Here is a 24702-nt window from a genome sequence, read left to right as displayed (position 1 = left end):
ATATTCTGCAAGCACGCATAGTTTATTTTTCCTACCTGCACATGCTGTCACTGTCAGGCCTTTAACTGAACATCTACTATTTCCAGTGTGGATTGGGGATTTTTATTTTTCAACAATATTTTCCACTTGTTGTTGGACCGTTGGATCCTAAAACGTGTACCTGATTGTATTAATACATCACTCGGGCCCATCTTATTATCTTGACCAATGATTCTTACTGATCATGTATTTCAGAAGCACTTCTAGAAGACACAAGGTGACCCTCTAATTTTCACTTCTTTTGAGATTTGCACATTTGGCAGCTGAGGGCTTTAGCATGAGCCTCTTCAGAGTTTACGGAAGCTGCCCAGTTTCACCCAGCACCTTCTAATTTGTTTCAGTGGCTCAGGTGAAACCAGAAGCATTTGTTTTAAAATCCTTCTTGCCAGGTTTTGTTTGCTGAGCCTGGTGCGTTTCGTTACTAATTCAATAATGCCGTGACGGCAGAGCCCAGTGCTTTTTCTGTACTGGATATGGTGGCACGTTGCCCGGAAGTACCTGGGGGCCACTGCTGCCACAGGACACAATGCTAAGTGGGAAAGGTCATGGGAGCTACACTCTATTAATGTGGTCAGAGTGCCTCTCCAAGAACAAAGTGTGGCCCCTCACAGGAGCGTGAAAGCAGCCAGCCCTCTCTTTCCAGGTCGCTTTTTAAGCTTATCGTTATGAAGTATAAACAGTCAAATTCCTTGGGAGCAAGTGCAGCCTTTTCTGTATTGCTTGCAGAATCTCTCCCCACTGCAGGTTTAATAAAAGCCAGGAGTACTTTTCTCTAGCTACAGCAAGATGTATTTATCTGTTTGGGACTGGTTAGCAGGGCTGTGGGAGGGGGTTAATTGTGGGTGGTTTTTGTTTTCTTTTGTTATTACTGGATAACACCATTATTTTTTCCCCACCTGGTACTGACACATATTAACACACATTTTACGATAAAGTAGTTCCTGTAAGCTGCTGCAATCATAGTCATTTGCAAACCCAAAGCTTGATAAACCTGAAATATTTAAAACAATGTTGTTATTATTAGCCAGTAAAGACCGGGCTCTCCAGACTTAGGACTAGCTGAAACTTCTTCCTGTACCTCTTGCCACATTTTCCTTATTCCTCTTAACCTAGAGAGTATACAGAACTTCTAGGGGGTTCTAGGAACAACTAATGGGCTACACAGAGTATTTTTGTGTTAATAGGTTTGGCTTTCTCTCCAGTTTGTTAAACAGTTTTTTATTGCTGATGTTTACGTTCTTATCATTTGCCCTCTGGCAAGGTTTTGTTCTTCTATAATCATTTTCTCATTTTAAATTCATTTGATAAGTGAATTTCCAAAAACCCTCAACTCTGCTGGGTTTGTTTTGGTTTTGGGCACCTCTGATTTATAAAAGTCATTCTGGATACTGATCAGGGTCATGCTTCTTCAGGGGATATGAACGCATTTGATTAGTAGCCTGTGGGTCAGTCTGCTTTCCAGCATATATTTCTTGGGGTTGGAATCATAGAAATAAATCCAATTTGCTTGACTGAGATACTTCAATCCTCCTCCTAAGTCAGTTGTCACATTTCCCATCAATGTCCTATTTTGACATTGTTCACGTCACTGTGAGAGTAACTAAATATGCAAGGTTTAGGAATAACCTTTGGGATATTCTATTTTATTTGTTTTAGGAATTAGAAAATTCAATCTAAGCTTTACAAAAGTCTTTGCTACCTCATAAACAAACCAAGCTTCAATTCCAGTCTCTAAGTTAAGTCATACGACGTGTTTCTTTGTTGTGCCAGGGACCAGATCCTTTGGTGGGTCCCAGCTGTGGAGTCTGCAGCAGAAGATGTGACTAGAGAAGAATCTATTGCTTCAAGCAGTGATGATTTTGTTGAATTAAGGAAACAGACTAATAAGGATTTCAAAATATGAACCAGAGGATAAATGGTTTAAGATCAGAATACAGGGAAGCAGTAAATGTAGGGAAATAGCAAACTTGTTTCAAGAAAGTGCAAAATGTTTCCAATACTTTCTACCAAAGTAGCCTCCTCAGAGTAACAGTAATAGTAGTAATCACTTTAGTTACTCCATAACTTATTAACTTCTTTAGTTTCAACTCTGATAAATAGTTATGTCTTCATCAACTAATCTTAACCTTAACTCTGTGTCTATTCTAAACACTATTTTTATTCTCATTTTATTTCATTTTTTAAAACTTGGTATCTTGAAAACAAATCAAACTTATAGAAAAGTGGAAAGAATAGTAAAATAAACTGAAAATATTCTCATTTAAGATTCATCAGGTGTTAGCATTTTGCACATTTGTGTTTGCCTTCCATAGATGATACACAGATGATAGATAGGTAGATAGATTGATTGATGTGTAGGTGTGCATATGGTATAACTTAAAATAGAAGCTAGATAAATAGATAGATAGCTCTCTCTCTCTCTCCATATATATGTGTGTACGTATACTATTAGAGCATATATATGTGTATATGTATTCTTTGATAATATTATATTTGTTTGAAAATCCTTCTAAACAAATATTTGTCTTAGAAAATCATATTATGGTGTGGTATTCTACGCTTTCATACTGAACATAATTTCTGAATGGAGATTTTCACACACATTCTGTATTTTCATTTCATAATAAAAACCAAAACAACTAGCAGTGTGAATTATAGGGTTCCCTTTATATGTTAGTGGATATCTTAATAACCTTTAATAATATAACAAATTTAATTATAATGTTTAAATATATATAAAAAATACCTTTATGACCGCGTTGTTTAAAATTCCACACTAAGACAACAATCGCAATAGAGAAAACAGGCAAAAGCTATGAACAGAAAATTTACAAAAGAGGGAACCCTGAAAGCCATCAACAATGAAAAGATGTTCAATTTGTCAGTAATTAGAGGAACACAAATTCAAACAATAATGAGCCATTACTCTGCACCTATTATATTAGCAAAATTTTAAAACTAGATAATGCCAAGTGTCCTTGTCATAGCTGATTGGACCAAGGCACAGGGCAGCCCACGTATAAAGCTGCTGGCCACATAGGTGGTATCTCATTTGACTCAGAAAGATGGGCTGGAAAAATCAGATTTGTCTCTTGGAAATCTGTATCTAGCACATTTTAAAACAAACACGTTCGGAAGGAGAATAAACGTCAGGGACCTGGGCTGGGGCAGGGCCTGAGGTCAGAGCAATGTCAATGGGCCTCAGCGCACCGAGTTACAAGGGAGGGGCTTCGAGCCGGCGAAGGAGCCAAGAGCCTTGGAAGAACAGAGTGGCAGCAGAGTGATGTGTGAAGGCCAGTAGAGATACCGGGAGATGTGCCACGGGGCAAAGAGGGGAAAGGGATTCATCTCAGTTCCTGCCAGCTTCCCAGCTCCAGTTCAGTGCAGCCTGGGGGGCTTCCAGTTCTCTTTGGAGGAGCAGGAATTGGAGGTATAGGGGAGGAGGAGATACAAGAAAAAGGATGAAGGCCTTTGAAATTTCAAAGGAAAATGACTTCAGATATTTGTTTGTTTGTTTTGCTACTAAAAACAGAGACAGAGTCTCCCTCTGTTGCCAAGCTGGAATGCAGTCATGTGATCACAGCTCACTGCAGCCTTGACCTCCCAGGCTCAAACATTCCTCCTTCCTCAGCCTCCCGAGTAACTGGGACCACAGGCGTGCACCACCATGCCTGGCTAATTGTTTGTTTGTTTGATTTTTTTTTTTTTTTGTAGAGATGCAGTCTGTTGCCTAGACTGGTCTCAAAATCCTGGGCTCAAGTGATCCACCTGCCTCAGCCTCCCAAAGTGCTGGGAATAAAGGTGTGAGCCACGGCCAGAGATTCTTATGCCTTGCCAACCAATCAATCAAGTGTGAGGGTATAAAGACATTTTCAGAGATACAATGAAAAGAAAAGCCACCCTAAAACATCAAATGCACCTAGAGTTTTCTTGATATCCTTTTGTAACATGCCAGCATTTTGTCAAAATCACTGAAGTTCTTCTGAAGTGATAAGTCAACAAATGTGTGATGTTGAAAAGTAAATTAAAACACAGATTTCACACCAGCCAGTCATCAGTCCCTATTCATACAGTGTCGTAGGTCCTCATTTAGAGGCATTGAGAAATTAGAATATTCCAAGCATGGAGGGCAAAGAAGACATGGACCAGATTGGCTTCCAGAGAGTTGATAGAACAGTCTGGGAGTCAGACATTAAAGGAGAACTGCTAAGAAGTCCCAGGGCGTGACAAGGCCTGTAATAGCAGAGGTGGGCCCCGGTACAGGGGAGGCGCAGAAGAGGTCGCTCAGACCCCACCTGGGAGAGTCACGAGTGAGGTGGTCCATTTGGGCCAGGTGTTGGAAGATAAAAGAGGAGGCAGATTGGGATGGAGGTTAAAGGTGCTGGGGCGAGAACAGTCAGATTGAGAAGCTTTTTAATAGTAGCAGCATCTGCAGGGCAAGGAAACGGTGTGTAATGCAGGATTCTGAAACGTGGGCAGTGAATAGTAGAATGGGGGGCTGAGGGCGAAGGCAGGGGCACGCTCAGCAACAGCAAATGCAAAATAACTTCAGGGAAGGGAACTTCAGTGAGAAAAGGTAGGCTGGCTGGAGGCGATCTGAAGCGGTGAGGACTCTCCCAAGCAGGAAAGCGCCACCCACTTGTCCTCCGTGGGTACGCTGACCCTGGGTGGCTCAGACCTACCTAATGTGAATCCAGCTGGGGAGGAAGGGGAGTGGGCATCCCCAAATCTACATCCACAGGATTCCTATGCAGTCAAAATTTGGGAATTAATACTGAAGGCAGGAGTGTTAACATGGGTAGGGAAACGCAATACTGACAGAATCCTAAATCAATGACTACTTAGCAAATAGAACATCTATATTTACAAGTCCAAAGTGTTAACATAACTATTTGAAACAGATTGCTAGAAACAAAAATAAATGGGACAGTGCCTTGGAAATATATCAGATAGAATATGACTGGTGATGGAGTCCTGAAAAAGAAGAAAAGCCTGGGGGTTCTGCAGAAGATTTACGTTGTTCATGGCATTAATCATGGTAGATTCCCAGAGGAGGTGAAATGTTATGGACGGGTGGAATGTGATCCATTTTACTGAGGAAGTAAAACTATTCTTGCCTTGAAGGTAATGTTTAAAGTCAAAGAATTTTTAATTAGGTGCGGATTTTTTAAAAAGAATTTTTAATTTACAAATAAGATTGACTTAAAGAATCATTTTCTGCCGTAGAAGCAATAGGATTTTTTAAAAATTCTATTTTAAATTGCATAAAAAGCATCTTAAAGTAATCAGATAAGTTGAGCCATAAGTAAATGGATATTTAAAGATCTTATTAAAATAGTCTACCGATTTAGTTATTATTCTGACCCTATATAGCAATTCACAGGGTTTTGTTTCAATTAAGTGGCTCTGAGATTATCATTTAAAAACAAAAAGTGTAACTCTCCCGTTTGCAGCTCTCTGCACTCATTCTATGACTGGAAGGTGGGGCTTGTTTTGACAATGCTTCCAGTTAGGGTCTCTTAAGTGATTTGCATGTTATTAACCTGGATAGCCACTAATAGGGCTTCACTTCCTCGATTTCATACATAGCCCCGGCTCATATAAAAAAGAGTTCTTCAGGAGAGCAGAAAAATCGGAGCACTTGCACTATGGGTGAAATGTGTAGAAAGATAACAGAAGCTACCCTCCTCAAAAAAATGATGAGTTTGATGAAAAGAAATTAACAAGCTGTGTGGATGTGCTGCACATGATCAGCCATGCTTGCTAAGTCTGTCTGTTGGTTGTTGCTATGGCTACGAAAAGCCAGTGGAACCCAATGAGCTGTCTGCAGCAGAGCTGAGAGGACCAGCCATTTTACTTATGGAAAACAGTGTGGCATATTCTGCTGAGCTTCACCCTGGAAGAAGCCTCTTTTATACATCTCTTCAGGGAAGAGAGAAGCAATGGGCGTGTTAGTATACAATGATCACAGCCACGCAGGCCTGCAAGCTGCCTTTTGGACAGGCTGTTGACTGCCGTTCCAATTAGCTGATTGGAGAATGTGGAATGCAGAGTGATAATGCTGCATATCTGCTATCAGGCAGCAGCAAAGGTTTTTGTCTTGGGAAGGCAAGCTTTCCCTGCAATATTATCTCAGCAGCTCCCTAGCTGCTTACCCTGAAAACGAGGGCTCCAAACGGAGGGTGTTGCCCTCTGCTAACGCTGGTCCTGTGCGTGGCTGTGGCATATGAGCGGCAGGTCTGAAAAAGCAGGTGTGTGCTGGGACGGGCACTGGACTGGAACGCAGGCGGACGCTCTCGGGTTTACCTGCTTCCTGTTAACAGACTGTGGGCTCCCAGGGCGTATGTCTGCACGCTGAGGCCGAGGCGGAGAAGGGGCTTCCTGAGCGTCCAGTACACTGACAGAGGTAAGCTTTTTTGACCTTTTTGAAAGCACAGCATAAAAATAACTGGGGCAAAACTTAGCCTGAAAGACTTACGTTGATTGTGTGATTTGGATTTACCAAACATACACAGACACATACACCACACACATACACACACACACACACATTTCTAGAAAATAGTATCAGAGACATAGAGTTGTTTCAGTGAATTTTGGTTCTAGCAATTGGAAGATAAAAAACATGACCGATATGCTTTGGGGTTTTAAAACCAATATGTGCTGTTTGAGCAGACTACGATGGCTTGTTCTGAACCGTCTTCACAGCCAACAACATTTCTCGCTTGTGAACAATGGATTCTTTTGTGACCTGCACTTTGACTTGTATTCAGAGAACTACATGAAAAAGAAGTGGCACATAAATTGAGAAGCATTTCTTTTTAAGCCTCGTAAATGATTTATTTAACTCTTAACACACCTATGTACACACTTAAATTAAAGAATTCTGTTCTGTATGTGGGTCATAATAGCCAGTGGATTTTGTACTTGCTTACCCTGGACTGAGTGTCTTGGTGTCCTGTTTGATTTAGTTGGGGTAGTTGTAAAGCAAACAGTGTAGGTATTGGAAGCCGTTCACACCTCCTTTCCGAGTATCTGCACGCCTTGCTGGCCCAGAGCACAACACCCCCATTGTGCTCCCCCGGCTCAGAATCCAAGGAAAGAAAGGAAGCGAAGCCTCTGCATTGAGTTCTAGGACAGCTGAGGTATGTGGCAGTAAAACTTCTTTTCTTGCACAATTTTTCTCACAAGCAGATAGGTTTCAGAGATAAAGAGTGAAACCAAAAACACCGCACACCTCATCCAAATCTGCGCTCATACTTGCAGCAAATGTTTGCTGTCAGTTGCTTCATAATAACAGCACAGACCCCGAATTGCAGGAGGAATTGCCTGGTAGTGAGTATTTCCTTGATTTATAGTCTCTTAGGAACAAAGCTGTTACTGTGGATTAAAACTGGTCAGTCAAATCAAAATCCCTGGTAAGGAAATGACTGAGTAAAGATTAGATTCTGGTTCAGCAACATTTCAGCTTTACCCAAGTCAGTTCTTTGGTTGTTTTGTTACCAAAAATGTCAGCTCACTTATAATACTATTGAAAATATTTAATAAAAATGTTTGGTCAAAAACTTTGAATAAAACCCCTATCTACAAAAGATGGAATCTACTGTGAAATTTAAAATAAGTGGTAACTGAGATCTACTTCTAAGAAGTATATTTTTATTTGCTACGTTTTTCCTCCGAAATCTGGATGACATGAGTCTCTTCAGAATTTTAAGTATAATTTTCACTGATAGATATGAGCAGGAACCGCCTGTTTCAGAGATGTAACAATGTTAATAAGCCCTAAGATAAGAGAATACTAAAGCAGTAGGAGAATAGTTTTCAAAACTTTTGTTCTAAATGTCAAAATAGTCAAAATATAAAGATAGAGACTAAGAATCTCAGTGGAGCGAACCACGTTCAAATGTTTGGTGATAAGAGTATGCCTATGCAAGTCGTAGGGGATAAAATGGTGAGGTGACGGCCTTGTACTTCATTATGTTTAACATTCAAAGGAAAACTAAATGAACAGACTTAGTTCTGAGTCCAGTTCTATGAGTAAAAATATCAGCTAAGTAAGGGATTCTATATGAGCTGAATGAAAGGTAGAGAAAATCTCTCTCCAATTTAATTTCCTTCAAAGCTTGACACTGCCAAAGGATTTCTTAGAATTGACACAGTGCAAAGACCTGCAGCAAGCACCTGATTTCCTATTAATTTTTCTTGGGGGAGCTTTTAGAAGAATGAGGTGTAGAAATATCCAGGGCACACCTGACTGCTGTGCCTGTTGCATTGATAGTGGCAACAAGTGAGACAAGACCCTTAGCCCACGGGAGGAATGGCACACACTTTATACCTGTGCAAGTTCTTTCCTATTTTAGTAACCTTGTAAGATGACATGCTATACACAGATGACCATTTTAAGTTCAATTCTGTACAGCGCATCTCCATAGTTAATAATTCAACAATTTGGAGAACCAGGTTCAGAGACATAATCTCTATCCTTCAAGACTTTGCACTTTCGCTTATGGCTATTTTTAGACCCTTATTTTCTGCCACTTTCCAACTCTTCTGCCGGCAATATCAAATATTTTGGAATTTCCAAAACATACGATATCAGATTTTTTTTTTTTTTTTTTTTTTTTGCAAATGCAGTGCCCCCTGAAGAGTCATTTCCTTTAAATCTCCCCTGCAAGGACAGCTGCTTTCATATGCCCTTCAAGTCTAGCTAGACATCCCCCCTCACTGTCCCCCACCCTGCTTGGCTACATCTGAATCTTACTTCTGACTTTCTGTCTACTGAACCATATTGCATTTGTCCCTGTTCACAGCCTCCCAGAGCTTTGCTGGCCTCTGATTCTAAAGTACTTTGTCCAGTGTCCAGAATTTTGCATTCAGACATTGTACTGGTAACCTCAGACTTCAATATTTTCCTATTAGTTACTGTAAATATAGACTTGACCTAGAAATAGAAGTCCTAATACTGCCTTTTATCAATGAAACTTAAAACATTGGAAAAACAACAATGAGGCTTTCATTTTTCTGATTTGAAAATATGGCTTCAGGATCCCAATTTCATAAAGGCTACAACTGTCCTATAATCCAAATTTCCCGAGGGAAAATTTTACAATGTATGTTTTAAACAAAACAACTTGAATGTTTTAGTATATAGATAATACTATTTTTCTATCCATGGCTATTGTAAAATGTATAGAAAATATCCCTATTACAAATTTGTTATGGAATCAGACTGTTTAAAACTAATGTTGAGTTGACGATGATTAGCAGCCGATTATAATGTAAGACACTTATGAAGTTGTTTTTCTTGCTGAAACCAGAAGAAAGTAAAGGTTGTGATCTGGAAAGAGATTAAATAATTGAATTGAAGTCTATAATAGCAGCATTTCTTTTAATGTTCCTAAGTAAACCTAAAAGGTGGCTGGAAATCACTAGTTACGTTACACTAGTTATGTTACCCTACAACTTGAGTACCTGGGTAAGGGAAAGAATATTCTCTTAGTATCACTCTTGATATAGATATAGGTTTGTTTACAGAGACTTCCTACCCTCTGTTCTATATTAGATAACATTATTACTATTTTTTAAATAAGCCTGATTTCAGTAGCCTTTTTATGAAAAAACTGCCACAATCAAAAATAAGAATGTACCCATAGTTTTATTAAGAAGTTATAAATACATAATTCCTTGTCTTTAAGATATCTGTGTTGAAAGCAAAAGTTCTAATTAATACTGTATGAATTTTTGTATATAAAGTAGAATTGATGAGGAAGTTTAAAATATCCTGATATTTGGAATTAGAAAGTAAAATATTTAGGAAATTATTTAAATTCATATTTCTTGACATTATTGCATTCATTCCAGCATTGAGTTTTCTAATAAAAGTAAGATAAATAGCAATTCTTAATTATCATGCTGTCCTTTAAAGCTTATTTTGGCTATCTTCCAGCTGATTTTAATGTACAGCATGCTATAATTAAATAATAGCTAAAGTTGGAATTGGTTCTATTCATCTTAAAGACTAATCATGTTTAATTATTTTAAATTGCATATACTAATTAGATTTCAGAAACCATGATTTTGTAATATGCCTGTACTGTTTCTAACATTTTCTATTTTAAGTCATTTATAATAATTTTAAAGGTCTCAGTTATGTCTAACTACATTGATAGCATAATGAAATGAGTTGCACTTGTATTTTATAAAGAAGACTTGTGATATATGATTGCATTAGATAATTTTCTGAAAGTTCCTCAAACTAACAATTTAATTATGGATATGCCTGTTAAATCCTAAACTGCCACTGTCACGTGGAAAAATACAGATAAATATGTTTTCAAAATATGTTTTTCTGTATTATTTCTGAAAAACTCAAGACATGGGCATGCAGTTAAATGGAAACACTTCTGTAACTGTTGAGTTCTGAGTATTGGCAAATAAGAACTCACATTTCAGCTTAAGTTCAATGAAGATGATATTTGCTGAATGAATGACGGGGAACCAGCAAAGACGGGTTTTTACTTTGGTGTTTGCAGCATAACAGATCCGTATGGAACTCCACCACACTTCACTGCACCTTGGTCTTCAAAACTGAAATATACTAGTTTACCAAGTAGGAATTTTGGCCAAAAAAGCAGTGGTTTCCTCTTCCCTATACAGGCGAGGTAGACATAAATTCAGCATTAAATTCTGTACCTTAGAGAAGCATTATTTGAGCAAAAATTCAGAAAGCTTTCACTTTCCTGAATCCAATCAAGGGTCTTACTTTCAAAGATTTTCCCACCTCAAAAAAACAAAAACACAATAAAAAAGAAAGAAAACAAAAAGGCCTGGTAATGTTCTCATTATATTTTCTAATTTCTCTTTATATATTCATATTATAATTTAGGGAAATTTATTTTTAATAAAGAACATTATCTGAAAGTTTCAGTGATTTTTTTTCTGTTCATTTATACAGTTGCCTACTTATTAAATTTTTGATTTTTTAAATTTGATCAGAAATTCAGTTTTTCTCTCTTCCCTCTGAGATGTTTTCCCAGTGGTTAAAGTAAATTACAAGTCTTATAATGAGTTATATCCTCTGCTTTGAATGGGAGAGTTCATCCAATCCATTGTTAGAAATAATTCTTCTTTTCAGGTTCCTTGTCCTAGTACATTTTTTCCGGAATAGTTGAATTTGAGGACAGGGGCAACATAAACCCGTCAGACTCCAAATCTTCTGATGTTCTATTCAGTTCAGCATCCCTCAGAGAGTAATATAGCTGCAAGGATTAGCCGCAAGGAGTCCAACAAACTATAGCAAAAACAGGCTTCTAGCCAAGAGCTGTGCCACTCGTGAAGATCCTCTAAGATTACAAGCATGGGATGCCATGAAGAATGGCAAGTGTTTTAAATGCACAGAAAGAAAAACATATTCAAATGAGATTTTGGCTATGTTGGAGAAAATTTATTAGTATAAATATTCATTCTAGTCTCCTCTGAACAGAAGTCCCTGTACTTACTTCTCGCTGAGGACAGCCAGCTTCTCAGAGGCACTGAGTCCTCTGAAGAGGTGACACCACAGAGGCAGCAGCCTGGCTGGTGGAAATGTGCTTCATTAAGCCTTCGGCTGCATGGAGAATCTTCTTCCACCTATTGAGAGGAGTCAGCGACTTCTGCCTCACTGGGTCTTTTTAATACCAGATATTTATACTTCATACGGGTTGCCTACACTTTATGCTACTAAACAACCAAAGTTTAAGAGAGCGACGCTTGGCTGCTTAAAAATGAGCCTTTTTGGTAGATTATCAAGATGCCTTCACACCCAATTATTTCAGTTCTCTGTGCTAAAGTTAACAAGGGAAAGGAGATTAGATACCAATAACCTCAGCTGGTCTTGTGCTATAACTGTGTCATCTGGTGAAGGGTTTGAGCACTTCCCAAAACGCGTGCATTTAACCTGTCAGACGTATTCTTGCACTATAGTAAATACTACTTATTTTAGTTTGCTCAATATCTCAAAATCTAGGTTTCAAAATTTTTATAGCATAGTATTACTAGTAGTTAAGAGGAAAATTGCATAACTGTTTGGTTGCTCTGCTACAGTGTGAATAGACCGGTGTTGTTGGATGGACCTAGAGCGCCAGGCTTAAACCAGTTTACGCAAAGGGAGGTCAGGAGAGTGGTGAATGGCAAGAGAATGGAAAAAGGTACAGGTTACTTCTGCAGAACAAAAGTTACAGGGAAAACTTGACTCGCTTTAGAATGGCAGCCGGAACAGAGAGGCCCTCAGCAAACAGGTCAACATACTGCATATTCAGTCAGTATTTGCTGAATGAATGAACGGCTTACAGCAATCAGATCTTCCCCGGTGTTGTGCTAGTGTCAACACATGATTAGAAAGTGCTCTTTGAATCTACAGATAAAGTGACAATTCAGACATTTTTCTGATTTTTTAAAAATCATAAAACAAAGGAGAAGAAAAAACACATAAAAATTAAAAAAGGCTATTATTAAAAAATATATATATAGTCTTCCTGGTGAGAAGCATTATACTTTAACAATTATATAAGACAGAAATATTACCAGAAGCATAGATAAAGCTCTAATGCAACACATCATATAGTGAATAATTCAGAAGATAAGAAAAACTGATTTCTAATCTCAATTTTTTTTAAAGCCTCTTGGTACAGTCACATTCATCAAGAAATATAATCAACCTAAAGAGTTAAAATTTTCTTTTTTAAAATAAAAAAGAATAAGAAAGAAAAGTTTAAATCCAGAGTTATAAAATTGAAGATCTTCATTTTAAGGCTTTAGAATATAATTGAACAGAGAGTTCAAGATAGAAAGAGGTATCAGTCTGGGAAGATCTTTTCAAGTTAAAAAAAAACCATAGAAGCTGCAAGACCTTACATAGTCAATCAAAATATCTGCTTCTGATTTAACTCAAGAAAACAATAGAAACCTATTAACTAGTATTCAGTCAACTACGCAAAAGATTATTCAAAAAATGTTCAATTTGTTCACTCCAAAAGATATTGATAACAATAATAATTTATATAGATTTTACTCTGTACTTGCTACTATCCCAAGAGTTTTATGCATATTAACTTTTAATGAAAAATCTGGAAAATCACAAAATCTATAAGTATAATACCAAATACTAAAAAGTAGGGACTTTTAAGGACGTTTACATTGGAATTTCTCAGAAACATTTTCTGCAATCTTAAATTATTTCCCAAAGAGGGATTTAACATTGAATCGCTTTGTCTTAGATGCCCCAATACCACTTTACGTATTGTATTATTTTTATATCATGTTAATGAAGTGTTTTGACGTGTCCAGTCTTTCCATGTGAAAGTGACCTCCACGAGAGAGCAGTCTTGTTTACGTGTTTTTAACCACCATCTTGCCATGTCCACTACCAAGAGTGAACCAAGGATGGGTGAGTAACTAGGCCAAGTAGGTTATTGTAACAAATAAAATTCACACCCGAGGAAAGGGACCTGGTGAAAGCAAGGTAACCTGTGTGTGGTTCCATGTGACTTTCATCAGGAGAAAACTGATCTGGTCTACATATCTTTAAATGTTTGTTTTGTTATGGGTTTTTTGTTTGTTTGTTTTTGGTCAGTATGCTTTTTGGGTAAAACACTAAGCTAAATATCAAAGCAACCCTTTTTAAGTCATCGAGACTTTTTCAAGGGAGGAAATCATGACGCAACCAAAAATGATTTGGCTCATTTAAACCACTTGTAGAATTTTTCCTCCGAATTTAACCTTTTGAGCAACTTAACTACATATGAGTTATGTCTGACAGTTAAGAAAATAATAAAAATATGAGAAGGCATACTTATCTTCTTTGTCAGAGAAACCATATCTGTTTTGGGAGAAGGGCTGTCTTAGGGCAATAACTCAGATGACTGATAATATATCCTGAATTCTTTCACACTCACTTTATTTAGAAACGTAACTTTTTATATGATATGTGTTCTGAAATCTGATTATATCACTCACTGACTTCCTTTCCACCGTAGATTTAATTTTACAGGACTAATATAACTCATTTATATAATGATTAATATGGCTTTTTTAATTAAAAAAATCTTCCTTCTAAAGTGTGCCAAAGATTTTGACTACATTTTCAATTAATTTTTAGATTTATTGGCAGAAGAGCAGAATTACCATCCCCCTTATGTTGTAAAAGTAAATGACAATCAAATCCATAAATAATATAGTTTAGTTTGAAAAACCACCTTCCTGTTGACCCGAAGTCCCAAATGTCCTGTCAGTGCTTTATATTGACAGTTATCTGGTAAAATGATTGGATCTATGTAGTATTATGTGGCATAATATTACATCATAATGATTTCGAACCCTAAGCTTGTGCTTCCTTTGAAGATCGAATTAGGAAAACATACCCTTAAAACTGTGCCTCACTTTTTTTGGCTCTGGTATTTAATTTTGCAACTGTCAAGAACAAAGAGATTATGATCAGAAAATTATGTTTCCTGGGGAATGTTCCGTTAATGAATTGCCTCATTCCCAGGCTGCTCAGTCATGGTATTGCCTTCTGCCTTTAGCCCAGCCTGTGAGAAGAGGTGCTGGATTTACGTGGTGCAGAAAAGGCCTGAGAGGAGGAGAGAACAGGAGCGTAAGGACAGGACCAGAAGGACTCTGGCCCTCTAAGTATTTGTTACCAATGGGATCACTCAACCACTAGAGCTTTTGAGTTCAGTAGGAATTAGGAAAAGTGTTGCTTTGAAATTTAAATGTTTCTGCTTCCAACCAAAAGCAAAGCATTGGAGAAATCTGCATGCACTCTAGCTAACCCCTCAGAGAGTGAAAGAGTATTTTATCTGGTCAACAAAACAGAATGGCCTCTTGTTGACTGACATGGAGAAATATCACCCGTTTAAAGGTCAGATTATTAATTTGTCAGTGCATTCTCTTGGGAAATAAAATCAGAATTTCGTCTGGCAAGTGTCATGACAGGTGACACATGATTTTTAAGACTATCACCAAAAAACTATATCTGCCCAGTATACAGATCAGTACCGTGAGTTCCTAAGTGCCAAGTGGCCCACAGTATCTGGAGTTTCCCCTCCTGGTAGATGGGCTTGAGCAGGCAATGATGAGTTCTCTGCCCTCCTCTTCCAGACCTTGAAGACTGTTGTCCCATTTGTTAGTATGTTAGTGTAAGTTAGCTGATTGTATTCTTTCTAATTTGTTTGGTATTGAAAAGATGGCCTTGATAGGGAAAGTAGAGAGCGAGAAAGACCTAAGTTCTGGGTACAACTTAACCAGTGGCCAGACCCAACTGTGGATGTCGAAGTTGTAACTGTATATTAAAAAAAGATACTTGCATTTTCATATAATTTACTTATTCATTTATTATACATCCATCAAGGACCTGAGGAAAAGATGAGAGAATAAGCCAGGAAGCCACTGAAAGAGCTTACAATTTAGTGCAGGAAGACAGGAACACTAGTTACTGTAATTTAAGATAGAAGGTGATGGAGTGCTATAAGGGAGATACAATCAATGCATTTATTTATTCCTTCAAAAGACATGCGCAGAAGTAACTTATATAATAAAGAAACTCTTTGATCGTCTTAAGCGATGGAGTTCCAGAAGATGATAATAAATTGCTCAGAGAATTGAAGTTTCTTAGAGGATCGGGAAAGATGGATTAGAGAAAATGGTATTTTAATTGGGGCTCGAACAAGGTGGAATTTTGACAATAGTGTGGAAAAGCAAGCTTTGTAGCATCAAGAATTGTTTTATACCACTCACATGTATTTGGCACCCCCTCAGTGCTTTCATGTAAATTGTTGAGTCTGGCTCAACAGCCCTGGGAGGTATGCACTATCATCACTGTTTCACATGAGAAAAGAAGAAACTGAGGCTCAGGGAAGTGCTCATTGGGTTTTACCTGTTACGAGTCAGTGGCCAACTTTGAGATGAACTTTTTGAAAAGAACTTTGTTCTTGACAGTTGCTAAAGTGCTGAGATTAAAGCACATGGAAAGATTAAGAAATGTGTTTACAACTCAAGAGCATCACCCACACAGAGAGAGAGAGAGAGAGAGATGATTCAGTTAAAAAATGGGCAAAGGGCCAGCATAGATAGTTTTCCAAAGAAGACATACAAATGGCAAACAGACGTATGGAAACGTGCTCAACATCACTAAGCATCATGGAAAGGCAAGTCAAAGCCACAGTGAGACACCACCTCACACCTGTTAGGATGGCTATCACCAAAAAGTCAAAAGATAACGAGTGTTGGTGAGGATGTGGAGAAAAGGGAACCCTTGTAAGCTGTTGATGGGAATGTAAATTGGTACAGACATTATAAAAAATTGTGCAGAGTTTCCTCAAAAATTACAACCAGAACTACCATATGATCTAGCAACTCCACTTCTGGATATACACACAAAGGAAAGGAATAAATATGGAAACAACCTAAGGACCTGTCCATGGATGAATGGATAAAGAAAATGTGGTGTATATATACACACAATGGGATATTATTCAGCCCTAAAAAAGAAGAAAATCCTGCCATTTGCAACAGCATACATATGAGGACATTATGCTAAGTGAAACAAGTCAGACAGAGAAAGACAAATACTGTACAATCTCACTTATATGTGGAGTCTAAATGTTGAACTCATAGAAACAGAGTCGAATGGTGGTTGCCAGGAATTGGTGGGGGGAGGAAAATGAGGTCAAAGGGCACAGACTTTCAGTTATAGGACAAATAAGTTCTGAGGATCTCATGCAGCGTGGTGACTGTAGTGAATAAAACCACATTGCACACTTGCAGCTTGCTAGGGGAGGAGATCCAAATGTTCTTACCATCCACCAAAAAGATAACGACAAGAAGTGATCACTAACTTGATTGTGGTGATCACTGCACAGTACATACATGTATCAAAGCAGCCTGTGGTTCACCTTAAATGTCTGCAGCTTTGTCAATTATACCTCAGTACATCTAGGGAGAAAATGGAGTATGTTTTTAAGGGTATGGAAGCAACAGGTACAATTAGGAAATAAAAGGATGGAGGGGGCCCAGCTAAGAGAGCAGGAAGAAAAGAGGAGAGAGGGAGAGAAATGAAGAAAGAGCTAAGCCCATGCACAGCCCTGGAGAAGGCACCAGCAGCAGAGAAGAAAGCTGCAAGGGAAGCAGGGCTACCCCAGGGGCAAGATCCCAGGGAGGACAGCAAAGAGATAGGCCCAGGGACCGAGGACAGCCCAGCTCACAGAGGGGAGACTGTGACCTCTGGGACACTGGAATGAATTGAGCAAGTGAGCTCCACTCCTGAGAGCCAGAAGGACAGTCAGGGAAGTTCCCAGCAGACGCCCAGGAATGGCACTGACTCACACTCTCCTCCTTCATATGCTGGGTCTGAAAGTCAAAGACGCATTTAAAATTATTACTATAAATCTCTATGACTTAGAAAGTCTGACGTAGGTGAGATTTCTTGGATTCAGTCTTTTTCATTGAGGGGAATATGTTATAGGGTGATTGCTAGTGGTTAGAAGCATGGACTTTTTGTATTTTTTGTGTTTTGAGATGGAGTCTTGCTCTGTCATCCAGGCTGAAGTGCAGTGGCATGATCTTGGCTCACTGCAACCTCTGCCTCCCCAGGTTCAAGCAATTCTCCTGCCTCAGCCTCCTGAGCAGCTAGGATTACAGGCGTGCACCACCATGCTCAGCTAATTGTTGTATTTTTAGCAGAGACGGGTTTCACCATGTTGGCCAGGCTGGTCTCGAACTCCTGGCCTTAAGTGATCCGTCTGCCTCAGCCTCCCAAAGTGATGGGATTATAGGAGTGAGCCACTGCACCTAGAAACATGGACTTTGGACTCACACATTGTCGGGTGGGAGTTCTGGTTTAGAAAGCTGATTGCAGTGAAGGAAGCCGAGGTACGAAACCCTCTATGCCACAGCTCCCTCATCTAAATGAGTGTCGCCATAGTCCCAGGCATTAAAGGCACGTGTGTTGGATGTCGATGAGAGCACTGCATCTGACGCAAAGAAGGTCTCACAGACGTCAGCCACTACTGGTGTTGGTTGTTCCTGGGAGTTTATAGAAAGACTCTCTTCCAAATTCCTGTGCTCTAGTTACTCGTCTCTAAGTAAACTCCGGAGTCTTGAGAAGCCATGTACATGTGTAGTTTAAGGGATGGGCGGCTGCTTCTGCCACTCTTCAGGGAGCTCTAGGCACCACTACAATCCGTGTGAAGTGTAAGTCTCAGCGACCTCAGCGGGACTCTAATGCTCGTCCTGCCATTTGCAGTGTTTGATCTGTGGTGTTAAAAGACTCAGGCTTCTCCTTTTACATAGTATTTGTTAGAAAACTTCCCACTACCCGGTTTGCTACCACTATAGCCAATGTCACTGGGCATCTCACGATTCTCTGTAGCTGTTACAACAGCATCAATAGGTTCTCTAAAATGCAGACAATGGAAAGGAGTTGCTAAATTTGTCAAACTTTAAGTGAATCTCCTGCTTATTTTTTTGGTATGTTAGGTGGCTCTTCTTGGTGGAAGGCTCACAACCTGTAACTGACTCCAGAGCTTCTGCTTACCAATTCCAGAAAACTAGGTTTAGAGTATTTCCTCTGAGCATTCCTTCATGTGCTTTTATGAGGCTAAGTCTCCTTCCCTATTTCCAAGATGGATACTTCGGGAAGGTAACATGTTCTAGTTCTCAAATTGATGTCAGTACATTTATGTTACTTTCTTCTCTATTTTTGGAGCAGTGAGGGAATAATGGGAATTTATACAAATAAAGCACATGAGTATTTCAAGTTCAAAAAAAGAAGACAGGCTTCTGGGTGGATCAGGCCAGTGGGCAGATGGTGATGCTGTTAACCAAAATGGGAATGGAGAAGACCTGTTTTGCTTTGTTTTTGATATCAGGGCGAAAACGTTTAGACATGTAGAACTTTATATCTTTGCTGGAAACACTGGTAGGCAGTGAGCAGTGCTGTTCTGGGTATCAGAAAGAATGGGGCAAATCAGGGCCTCACATGTAGCCTAATTCAAGATATGGACTGATGGTTGCATATAGCTTAATTAAGCATATATACTAGCTTTCGAGACGCTTTTTTCTGATAAGAACATGTTTAATTAATAAGACTATGATGATGTATTTTAAGTCACTCTGCAAAGAAAGATCCACATTTTTAAAAAACGAGGCTTTTTAAAAAGCTATTAAGTGTAGTTGCTAAGTACACTTAGGTTAAATGTTGAAACTGCCTCCACGAGTTTTTTCTGCTTGTCACACATGAATTTTAAAAGCAACTCATAATCTTTTCTTCTTTGTTTAAAAAAGTAATACAGGATTTGACTGGCCTAAATGTCATTATCAGGAAGAAATAATGCAAGTTAAAAAAACCCAGGATATTGGGCCAATTTTAGTGATTTTATAGAGTTTGATATTGAGCAAAAGTTATTTATTTTATGTTGAAGTTGTTAGAATCGCAAGTTTATTCTGGAAAAAATAAATAAGGATTAGGATGATACATTATCCTAAAGAGTGGTAGGAGGATTGAATGGATTGTGTGTTCTAATTGTGTAGGCTGAGGTCTGGCGTGTAGGAGATGCTAAACAAATGTGAGCAGGCGTTACTATCATTCTTGGTGTATGCATGAGTTCATGTAAAAGGCACACACTGTGCACCTCTGATTCTCCAGGCTGCGTATGTTCAGTGGTGACTAGTCGACTTGCTACTCTTGGTGACTGTTCAGTCTTTGGGATGAGGGAGGGGAAACTGATAATCCCACAGCATCACAAGTGCCGAGGCAGAAGGAAGGCACAGAGTAGAGCGTGACTGACCCTTCTAGGCAACTTCAGTGTGTGCATGGTGAAGGCAGGGGCTTTAGATGGAGAAAGCATTGTCTGCAGGTGAACATGGCGTGAAAGCACATTGCAGGCTGGATGGTGCGTCTGGAATGTAGGAACAGTAGGGAGAACCGGGCGTGGGGTGGTGTGGGGGGCATAGAAGAGCTTTGCAGTCACATAAAGTTGGAATTCATTCCCAGCTCTGTATTGCTAACTTGGTCTTGGGGAACAGGCTCCTGGGCTTTTCCTGACCCCTATTTCCCTACTTAGGGGGAAGAGATAATAGCACTTACATCTGAGTATTATCATTAGGATTAAATGAGATTACTGCAAAATGACCGGCATAGCGCCTGGCACGTCAGAGGCAGAATGAATGGCCACCCGTGCCTATTTTTGTCATCAGCATCAGGATCATCATCATGTTAAGTAGTTTGGGTTAATTCTTTAGGGAAAAAAAAAAGAGAGAAAGAGAGAGAACCATTGGAGCTTCTTTACAGAGGAAAAGTTATGATCATATTTGTGGGTGAAAAATATATAACTGATAACAGTATCAAATTAAATGAAGGGCACAAGAAAAGATTACGAAATGATAGTGTCAATGAATTCGACAAGAGGAAAACTTGGGCATGAACTAAGGTGACGGGGCCGGGAGAAATGAGCGAGGGATGTAATCAGTCCAGCCCTGCTCTGTGTCAGTCACTCTCTAAGTGTCTGGAACGCATCTGAAACAGTGTCTGCCAAACAGTCTTCGACACAGACAGCTCTACTCGAGTGCGGTCCTGCATTGCTAGAGGCGCATGGGATGCACAGAGTGAGGGAAATCTGGGGGTACCCGTGGCTTGTGGAGGAGCCTCTGAGGTTTCTCTGAAGAAGTGCGTGAGGTGGGGCCTAAGAATATGTCCACATTCGCTCTGGAAGCTGCCCAGCCCCACCGTGACCAGGGAATAATAGCGTGGCCACAGCGCCCAGGCATGCCCAGCCCTACCGTGACCAGGGAACAGCGTGGCCACAGCGCCCAGGCATGCCCAGCCCTACCGTGACCAGGGAACAGCGTGGCCACAGAGCCCAGGCATGCCCAGCCCCACCATGACCAGGGAATAATAGCGTGGCCACAGAGCCCAGGCATGCCCAGCCCCACCGTGACCAGGGAATAATAGCGTGGCCACAGAGCCCAGGCATGCCCAGCCCTACCGTGACCAGGGAACAGCGTGGCCACAGCGCCCAGGCATGCCCAGCCTCACCGTGACCAGGGAACAGCGTGGCCACAGCGCCCAGGCGTGGAGGAATGGATTCTATATAAATCTGCAGGGCCCTGGGAGCCATTGGTATGGCTGGAATGCAGGATGCCCGATATGGAGAGATAGTGAGTAAAATCGAGCAAGCAGACCAGAGCCAGATGGCAGGGCAACTGTGAGACATTTCAAGCAGGAAGGTGAAATAGGATTTCCTTTATAAGACAGTTACTCTGTTGTGAGAGCACCACTGAGGTAGGGTGGGAATGAATTCAAGAATTTCACATAGGGCCAGGTGGGGTGGCTCATGCCTATTAATCCCAACACTTTCAGAGGCAGAGGCAGGAGGATTACTTGAGCCCAGTAGTTTGAGACCACCCTGGGCAACACAGTGAGATCCCATCTCTACAAGAAAATTAAAAAAAATTAAGGGAATTTCCTGTAGGAGGACAGTACAGTAATCCAGGAAGAAAAGATGAATGGCTCAGCTGGGACAGGACAGTAGGGCTGGGGGAAAAGTGCTGGCGTGGAGAGATTATGGAGACAGAACCAACAGTTCTCAGTTGGCATTTGGGAGTAGAAGCAGGCTATGGTTTAATCACCAGGTTTCTGTCTTGGGAAAACAAGATATGGAAAAAGTGTTTTGGGGGAAGAAGATAGTGAAATTGGTTTGAGACTTTCTGAGATGGAGATGTAGGTAGAACACTTAGGTGGATATGTGGTTTTAAAAAAAAATGTCTAGACCAATAGAAATATATTGAGCAGCAAAGAGAAGCCAAATATGTACTTTTTAATGTTCTATCAGCCACATTTTAAAAAGTAAAAGGAAACAGATGACACCAACTTTTATAATATTTTTAACCTAGTACAGCCAAAATATTATGAGTTCAACAAGTATAAAAAATAGTAATGATTTCCCTGACATTATTTTTTTTCGCATCTTGTGTGTATTTTGCAGGATAACACATCTCAGTGCAAGCAAGGCAAGTGCCCGGGAGCCACATGTGGCCCGTGGCTGCCATGTAGACCTTCAGAGAGAGGCTGGGCAGGAGGTGTCTGCTGGGGAGTGACTAGGATAAAAACCTTCTCTGAAGGTACAGATCAAAGATTGCTGAGGCAGGGAGGGTGCAGCGGAGGTGAGCTTGTCCCAGTGGCAGGAGAGAGGAAGGAATTGCTGAAGCTGCCCCGACCTCTTTCTTCTATTTTTGAGGGTGTAGGATGTGAGATTGGAGTCTCAGAAATTTTGGAAACTTTGTTTATCTCTGTTGAAATTTACCCAACAAGAATCTGCTATATAAATTTGCAGGGCCCAGCGCAAGATGAAAAGGCAATTCCAAAAGTATGATGAATAAGTTATAGATGATGACAGCAGGGTATCAAACAGAACACCTGGCCGTCCTAAGCACAGGGTCAGGTGCACATGCTCAGTTTGCAAGCTCATGAAGCCCGCCTATACACACTACTTGTGTTTTTAGGCATCATCCGTGAACACTCTTGCCTACTGTGAATCAAACACAGTTTACTTAGTGAGATGATTAATGACTTTGAGTTACTGTGGGGTATTGCTGCTGGGAGCCACTCTTCCTGGCTGGAGGTGAAAGCAGCTTCTCCCCAGGCCGGAGGTCTGGGTGCACCAGTCCTGTTATATCCTTCCCACATTCCTCACATAGGCAGGACTTCAATCATGCTCAGACACCATCACCCTGACCCTCAGTCACACACCCAGGACCTCAGTCATGCCCAGAAGCATCATGTCAAGGGGGCCCACCGAGTCCCCAGCCTGCTAGAAATCTGGCAGCTCCTCATTATCATTCTACTTATAGAAATTCCTCTTTCTCCACACCTTGTCATGGTAAGAGCATCCAACATGGATGCTTTAGATTGGGCTTCCTCAGAGGGGTGGGGGAGGGAGAACTGGACCCAGGAAACACCATCTGAATTCCCTGAGATCAGCAGGATATCTAGAGAGTTGAGGCTGGGCCATGTATCTGCAGTTCTTGTCCCAGGACAATGCTTGAAGACACCTTATTTAGATTTTTATATTTGTGGCTGTGACTGCAACTCCCCTGCCTTAAAAATGTAAATTTAATGATCACTTTCAAACTTTCCCTTTAGTACATTATTTATGAACATAGGACCTGCCTCCCTGAATAGCACCAAGCACCCATGGCTCAGACACTCATCAGTGGGGCCGTACCCCACCCACCGCCTGGATTTCCTCCCTCCTCTTCCTTCTCCATCTCTCCACTCTCTTTCTGCTGCCCTCTCTCCCCACCCTAATGTCATTTCTTTACCTGATTATTTTTAAAATCCAAAAAATAATTTGAAGTGACATTTGTTATACTTAAGAAACAATTTTATGTCACCAATGTTTGGTCACTTAGTTTTAAAAGTCAGTAAATAACAGTATTTTTTTTTTCTTTTAAAAAAGAAAGTAAAACAAATGCTTTTTGACAGACTTTCCCTTTGTATGTGCCTTGTCAAAGGCAGGGCTCCTCCAATTCTGCACCAATGTCCTTCCAATTTTGCAGGACAGGAAGGGGCAGGCCAGGAAGGAGCCTGCGGGGACCAAGGCCCAGTCATGGATTTAGCTTTCGAGTCCCGCTGCCATGTGACTCCACATCTTTCAACCACAGGCTTGGTCTCTGTAAAAGAAGGATGCTGTGCATAGATCATAGGACCAATCATTCTCTTATATGAAGTAATTTGTGCAAAGGATACCTCACAGGGCCTGGCACATAACTGGCTCTCAGTCCATAATAACTTCATCATCAATAAAAAAAATCCCCGGAGATGGAAAGGAAATCTTTGGCCCAGACACGCTTTGTTTTATCAAGATCTCCCAGAGGTATTGACCAAACAAGGCTCAACTGGGTCAAAAATAAAAAAATACACAGAATAAAAATAAATTTCCATAATAGATAAATAAAAATCTTCTTAATATACAATCCATTTGACTTTCCGTGATCATGTTGTTCTTAAACTGTTGAAGTCCAACTTAAAACTCAAAGAAACTTCATTAGTGTATAACAAACACACTCTTGTATCTTCTGGTCCCAATTAATTACATTGCACTAAGGCAAACTAATCATCTGGAGATAAATTATGTGGAGTATTCACGGCAAAAATGATGACAGGATAGAATGTGGGAGCTCACTGTTTTCTAAAGGCCTTATTCCCAAAGAACAGCCATCCTGCCATTGCCTAGGCTAGTAAAGACTGCAGTGCCACAATCCTGAAGCACTTGCTTAAGAATGCATCATATGATCTTTTCCCAACAGAATTTGGATTTACCTGCTTAATGGTGTTTTTCTTGGGCTGATCTAAAATGAGTCTTCACATCACATGGTATTGGAGCTTTGCGATCTGCAGGGTTAGTTAAGAAAGTAAAATAACAGTAAGTATTCTTATAAATAATAATAATGGCCACCATTCATTCAATGCACAGTGTGTCAGGCAGCGTGCCAAATTCTTTAAATACCTCTCATTGACTATTCACACAAACGCTCTGATGAGGACATTATTCTCATTTTACAGAAGAGGAAACAGGCGCAGAGAAGTTAAACAACTTGCACAGGGTCACACATGTGGGGAAAGTGGGATTC

The 24702-nt window shown here is 40.1% G+C and overlaps 1 protein-coding gene across 18 annotated transcripts in view; it reads left to right on the top strand.

The window, feature by feature from the left end:
- Nucleotides 1–24702, top strand: part of SORBS2 (sorbin and SH3 domain containing 2) — a 373741-nt gene that overhangs the window by 139935 nt on the left and 209104 nt on the right. For 4 of the 18 annotated variants that reach the window (XM_055112080.2, XM_055112087.2, XM_055112079.2 and 1 more), the window contains exon 1: nt 5882–6445. The exons of 6 other annotated variants lie outside the window; for them this stretch is intronic. The gene's annotated coding sequence lies outside the window, so the exon portion shown is untranslated. Of the gene's footprint in view, nt 1–5866; nt 6446–24702 lie in introns of those variants that run through there. 8 more of the 18 variants (XM_055112089.2, XM_055112083.2, XM_055112081.2 and 5 more) reach the window with 3 other exon arrangements.

This window comes from Pan paniscus, chromosome 3 (assembly GCF_029289425.2).
Source record: "Pan paniscus chromosome 3, NHGRI_mPanPan1-v2.0_pri, whole genome shotgun sequence".
In the NCBI taxonomy this organism is placed as follows: domain Eukaryota; kingdom Metazoa; phylum Chordata; class Mammalia; order Primates; family Hominidae; genus Pan; species Pan paniscus.
This window is presented reverse-complemented; position numbering and strand designations above follow the sequence as displayed.